This window comes from Chelonoidis abingdonii, chromosome 1, assembly GCF_003597395.2.
Source record: "Chelonoidis abingdonii isolate Lonesome George chromosome 1, CheloAbing_2.0, whole genome shotgun sequence".
NCBI classification, from domain to species: Eukaryota; Metazoa; Chordata; order Testudines; family Testudinidae; genus Chelonoidis; species Chelonoidis abingdonii.
In genome coordinates this window covers 106,250,412-106,257,335 of record NC_133769.1, presented here as the reverse complement: position 1 = coordinate 106,257,335, position 6,924 = coordinate 106,250,412, and the positions used below count along the sequence as shown (strand labels likewise).

General features: G+C 39.6%; 1 long non-coding RNA gene across 1 annotated transcript; it reads right to left on the bottom strand.

Moving 5' to 3' along the window:
• Positions 1 to 239: 239 nt before the first annotated feature.
• Positions 240 to 4,113, bottom strand: LOC116825958 (uncharacterized). The gene is made up of 2 exons (XR_004373956.1): positions 3,670 to 4,113; positions 240 to 783 (listed from the first exon to the last, which is right to left on the bottom strand). It is a non-coding gene; the product is annotated as an uncharacterized LOC116825958 (long non-coding RNA).
• Between the last annotated feature and the right edge of the window lie 2,811 nt (positions 4,114 to 6,924).

The window sequence follows — 6,924 nt, the reverse complement described above, 5'->3', positions numbered from 1 at the left end:
AGAGCCGACATTTTTCTGACCTGGTGTCTCGTCTGAATGAGGAATTCAGGGAACTAATTGTACTATAACGGCCTGATATGGATGTTTGACAGATAGTAATAGGTTGACAGACAATACAACTTTTATCATGGCTTCACAATGAAACAGGTCTTTGGCCTGGAAACCATGAGACTTTACTTACTTTGGACAAAGCTAAATGGTTAGTGAAATTGTCATTTGCTAGCGTTGATTTGATAATGTGACATTGTCAGAGAGATATATTTTAATATCATCACATTTAGTACTGCAATGAACAACTTTAAAAATACTTTCACTTTTTCTTGAGATATTTTTCAATGCATCTTCAGTTGAATTCTGGACTGAAGTGATTCCATGCTTATGGTCTTCTGAAGTTTAGTAAAACTGCTAACTGGAGATCTCACAGTAAAGCAACTCTGAGTTTTGTTCTTAAGCCTGTCCTGAGAAAGTTTCTTCTGCAAATGTAAGGCACGATGGGGACTTTCTTCCATCTGACTTCTATATCCAAATCTTGGTCCACTATCATGGTAATTTTTTCCAACTTCCTTCGGTAGACTGAAAAAAAAGTCAAGATTTTCCAAGAAGTAATTGTACCTGTATGAATTACTCTATGGATTGGAAAGTAAATAGCAACTTGCCACTGGATTTCAAAGATGTGAGGGTGAGTGGGACCAAGAAAACTAACCCTTAAATCTAATGATCTCTTCAAAACTCCTATTGCTTCTTGTTTAACTTGAAAGCCAGATTGACTATGTAGTAGTTGTCCTGAAGGATGTGTAAAACAAACATAATACATTGTAAAATATTATTCAGTTTTTTCATTATACAGAAAATATATAGAAATCTGATATAAAATCTTCAGGAAAAAAGATAAGTTACAAGGAAATTGAAGTTATTAAAACATTTCAAACAATCATTTTATTAAAATGGCACAAAATAATTGGCTTGAAAAGTCATTTTTTTTAACTTTTAAATTTTGATACTAGCTTTTAAGAATCACTACAATTATTTTAAAATAAATCTAAAAAGAAGTCTGCTATTTGTTTTTTAATCTCGCTCCCTATTTGATTCCCCCACTTTTGTCACCACTAAGTATATACCTCTTTGAAGTGATCTGCTTTGCTGAATGTGGAAGAGCAGGAATATATACATATTTTAATATTTGTATTCAGCTCTGAGCATGAAAAGAAAGTCAAAATCAGAAACAGACAGTCTTTTTACTCTTTGGGACAAACAAACTCCAGGGGAAGCTATTCTATAAATCCTAAAATATATTGCACTAATGTTAGTGGAATATTATAAAGGCTTAGCCAGTGTAAAGGAGCCAAAAGTCAACTATGAATTGAGTCCTTATATCCATTCAGCTTATGGTGCTGTACCTGACTGACAGGCTAGAGTTTGTTTGCAGTGTTGTTGTAGCCATGTTGGTTCCAGGATATGAGAGACAACATGAGTGAGGTAATACGCTTTTTTTAGACCAACTTCTGTTGGTGAAAGAGAAAAGCTTTGGAGCTCCACAGAGCTGTAGAAGAGCTCTGTGGTGCTTGAAAGCTTATCTATTTCACCAGCAAAAGTTGGCTAATAACAGACATTACTTGTCTCTCTCAAGTTAGAGATTGTGTATGTGAAATACCATGTGAGTTCTGCTGTGTGTATAAATACTATTTTTAAAATGAATAAAAATACTTTTTAAAAAAATACTGTTATTTTACTTTCACAGCCAATTGTCAGTAGATTTGATGGTCTAGTTAATATTTATTTAAATGGATAATACTTGTGGGAAATATGGCACTAGAAGTTTAAAAGAAAACACCTCAAATATTCAGTTTTTTAAATAGATACTGTTGTGGAATAATTCTGTAGATAGAGCTTAACCTAGTAGTCATAAATATAATTTGTAAATATTACCTAATTTAGACCAGGTACAGCTCAGGCTGTAATTATGCTGCTTTTGACTTCTAAAGAGTTAGTCAAAAGTTGCATATCATCTTTTATCTTTATCACGTCTCTATAATATTGAATTGTTTGTCTCCTGTGGAAACTAAAACAAAAAGACTTATTGCAGGTTTGTACATTTCTGTTGGAAGTATAGGCCTGGAAATTCAAAGTAGTCTGTGCCAAATTTTGTAAAATTTAAGCTTTCAACGTTTCTCTGAAGGTACTATTGGAATATTAGACACTGAACATATACAACCTTTAAAAATATACAAATCTTGTGTCAGCTTCTCAGCTCTTGAGCTTTGCTAAGCTGAGGATCTGGCTGCTCACCTCCCATTATTTTTAGTAACCTGTCTGAATGTAATAGAAATAGCAGTTAAAAGTTATTTGTCAACAGTTACCACAAAGCAGTGTCTATGATTTTTTTGTCCAGTTTTCTTTTTATACTTAGAATAGGAAATAACTTCAGGATCTCAGATATTATGGTATGGTAACTCTCAATAAGTTCTGAGTACAAGGTTTTTCTTGTTACTAGTACCTTGTGGAATGAAAAAACAAGCTTTTGGATATAGCCTCTTTCTGATAAGAAACATGACTTTTGTTCTGAATTGTCTCAGACAAGAGAAGTGATAACTATCAACTGTTAATAAAGACCAGATGTGTGGTCAGGGACAAGTCAAGTCAGCCCTCTGCCTCAGTTTTTCCCTCTGTGAAATGGGGCTTATTTATTTAACTACATCGCAGAGGTATTTTGGGAATTAATTAGTTAACATTTGCACAGCCCTTTGAACATTCAGTGCACTAGATTAGAGCTAAATATTAAGTAATATGCATAATCAGCTAATGAACAACCAGCTTTATTCTCTAAATTTTTACCCTAAAAATGTAAAAGGAAATTGCAAGTTAAAGGACAGAGGGCTCAATCCCATAAGGTGCTGTTCACCTCCTGGGAGGCACAAGGAAGGATGAACATTCACTGAAGACAATGTGAGTTGAGAGCCTCCATAGAGCTACTCGGCATCTTTCAGAATCAGGCCCTCAAAAAATTAAATCAAACAGATCCAACTATAAAACCTTAGAAACCTGGGGCCAGTGTGGGAGTCACTTAGCCAGTCATGTTTGGCCAGGAATATTCTGTTACATGTTTTTTGGATACCAATCTAAGGCTGTGTTTAGAGTTTGAGAAATCTAGTACCCATGCATCTTTGAGTTTACCTTCCTCCTAAATCAAAATGACTCCCAACTTCTTAAACCAGAAGGCTACTGTATCCTCCTTGGAAGTACTACTAAACTACTCCTGGGTTCTTCCAGGAATTATATCAGAACATTAATTATCCAGTTGGTGTTGTACAACATTGATGTCATGTGCTGAAGAACAGGGTTTTGACCTCCCAAACAGCCCTCACAGCAAACACTAGCAAAATATTTGCATTTCAATTTATATTGCCTAAACTTACTTAATGTTGTGGGGCATAACATATTGCTCACTGCTACGATTTTAGGGTGACCAGATGTCCCAATTTTATAGGGACAGTCCCAATATTTGGGGCTTTTTCTTTTATAGGCTCTTATTACCCTCTACTCCCTGTCCCGATTTTTCACACTTGCTGTCTGGTCACCCTATAAGATTTCCATGTGGTTAACCTGAAATTGTTAAGTTAGTTTAATGTACTTGTTTACTAGTTCTTTCTCTTGTTTATACCCTGTGGTTACCTTTTATTTTACTCTATCTGTATTCTTTTGTAAGTCATCTGATGGCAGACATCCCAGGGTATCCCATGACTTCTGGGCATAATAGAATCCTTTCGGCATCAGTTCTGTTTCAAGATACAGTTCTCCAATGCTGTTCTGCATTCTGAAAAGCATTTCTATTGCTATAGATTTTTCAAGTTCATGCTGTAATCAGTTCAAAGGATACACATCTGCATCCACATTCACACCTGGTACACTCTTTTTAGAATAACTGCGTTTCACAGAAAAGGAAGTAACACATTCTAAGCTTTAAAATGTTCTTTTAAACATTTATATTTAACAAAATAAAGTGAAAACTTTCTTCTGGCTGCAATAAAAAAAACCCCTACACTCTGAGCTAGTTTGTGCTGGCAAGCATAGCCCAGGAGGCATTATGACTCAGAGAAACACTTTGGAGTCACAGTCGCTCCCCTGTTTCCTCCTTCAGATAGTAATTTATTACTCGCTTATACTACCAGTAAATTCAGCCCTTCCCTCCCACGATCCATGCTGGCTCAATAGTCTCACAGTCAGTGAGTGAGGGGTGGAGCTAAGGCTTATCCATGCCCCACCCCTCCCTGTTTGCACCTTTCCCACCTGCTGCAGGAAGGAAGTAAACTGGCAAATAGCTGAAACGGTCCCACTGATTAGGCAACCCCTTCTAACTGACTGGTGCTACAAACAATTTACTTTACAGATGCTTTTGCCATCTGCCAACAAGAGGGTTAAAAGTGATAAATATTACAAGCAAAGATAAAGAGACATGCTTGTCTAGTAAAAGGGACAACGTTTTCTTGATAGGATAAGAAGGAAGGCAGAAATAGAAAGAATATACCAAACTAAGGGTAAGAATTATAAAAGCAACTCTTATAGCTGAGCAGGTTTTTCTTTAAAACTCAGGGCACCACAGAAGTACATATAAGAGCAACAGTGAAGTCACACCACTTTTCACTCCATTTATCAGGATTTCAAGGGTGAAGCAATAATACATATTGTACAACATGTGCTGGACTATATGATTAAAAGTTACAACAATAAACATTACTGAGCAGTTTTTGCTAAGACTTGTGGCACTGGTTGTATAATACACTATATCATTTCTTTCATACATTTGTTATTCCCTTTGCTTAAAGTGACACGTACTGATGAAAGCCCTAGTGTTACACTGCATGGCCTCGCTCGTGCTGGCTATAGGCAGCAAACCATTTGCTATCATCCTGGAACAGAGTTGTAGGTTTAGAACAAATATTTTTCCGTCTCACCAGTAAATATTGGTAAAGGATACAGGATTTGCAGTAAAAACTCATTTGAAATACAAGCTAATAATATATTTGGCAAAATTCTGATTTAATCTGAGTGAACATATATTAGCTATTGTTGCTTTGAAATATTTCTTAATATACCTCTAAGCAGGAGGGAAAGTAACTCTGCAGACCTACCAGCACGGGGGCCAGCTCCAGCCCCTGGAAGGGGCAAGGCCTCAGGTGGAAGAGGCGGAGCTAGGGGGGGTCAGCGTCCCTTAGCCAGTCCTTCCACACTGCCTGGCCCGCGCCACCCGGGCCTCCAGCAGCAATTTAAAGGGCCAAGGGCTCCAGGCTCACTTAAAGCCCTGGCCCCAGGGCAGATACTCCCTTTGCTTCTCCCCCCATTGGTGGCTGGGGGGGGCAAAAGAGGCAAAAACATTAAAGTGCTGCCGCAGTAGCGTTTTAAGCAGGGTCCTTTGCCACAGCAGCGCTTTAATATCGCTGCCCCTTTTGCGCCCTCCCCACCCCCAACTGGTGGGGTATCTCTCCAGGTACTGCACGTAACACAGACATTCACAGGCAGGGACACACCCAAGTGCGTTACATAAATGTTTTGGAGAGGCTCCAACCAATTCCCTACAGCTCCCCAGCCTAGGACCCCAGAGCTATACCGTCTTGCCCTCGCCAGAAGCCTGACCAGTGTAAGTTTATTACTCAGTCCACTCCTCCCTCAATGTGGAGAGGACATGCACCAGATTTTGTTCTGAGCAGATTCCCCAAGCACTTCAAGCAAAACACGCTGTTTTAGGTAAAATATAAAACAGATTTATTAACTACAGAAAGACAGATTTTAAGTGATTATAAGTGGTGATAATACAGATCAAAGTTGGTTGCCCAAGAAATAAAAGTAAAATCACAATTTGAGTTCTATAAACTAGACTTGATTTGAATCAAGTAGTTTCTCACCCTGATGGTCTAGTTGCTTCCTGGAAAGATTCTTTGCTATATGGGTATGTCTACACTGGCACAGTTACAGCGCTGGCAGTTACAGTACCGCTTAGAGAGTGCTGAAGGGAAACCGCTGTTATGTGTTCACACTGTCAGTTGCCTGCACAATAGCATGTTCACACATGCGGCACTTGCAGTGGTGTTCAGAGCAGTGCACTCTGGGCAGCTATCCCACAGAGCATTTCTTCCTCTTCTGCCGCTAAAATTTGTGGGAAGGCAGAGGGATTTACAGGGCATCCTGGGTCCTGTCCCAATGCCCTGTGATGCGTTGCTCTGCATCCCAGCAATCCCTGTACTTCCATCCACATTTGGCACTATCTTTCAATGATTTGTGTGCGGTGCACTCTGCCTCTTCGGTCTGCAGGAAGGGATCCCACAACGTAGACCAATATGTTGCTTGCTTTCACTAACACGTCACAAGTGGCAGTGGAGTTATTCCTTAAACTACAAAGGCAAGAGGAGTTTGATATTGATCTCGCCACGCGTACTAGCTACGACAAGAGATTGCCTGTGGCATTCATGAAGGTGCTGACCACAGTGGAACGCCACTTTTGGGCTCAGAAAACAAGCACTGAGTGGTGGGATCACATCGGGATGCACATCTGAATGGCTGCAGAACTTTCAGATGAGGAAAGCCACATCAAGGGACTGTGTGATGAACTCACCCAGCCCTGCAGCACGAGGATGCGAGAATGAGAGCTGCCCTGTCATTGGAGAAGCGCATGGCAATTGCACTGTGGAAGCTGGCTACTCCAGACTGCTACTGATCAGTCACTAACCAATTCAGAGTGAGAAAGTTAACTGTTGGACACGTGTTGACAGAAGTGTGCAGGGTCATTAATTGCATCCTGCTCCGAAAGACCGTGACTCTAGGCAACATGGATGACATTGTGGATGGCTTTGCCCAAATGGGCTTCCCTAACTGTGGAGGGGCGATAAATGGTACACATATTCCAATTCTGGAACCAGATCACCTAGCCACCGA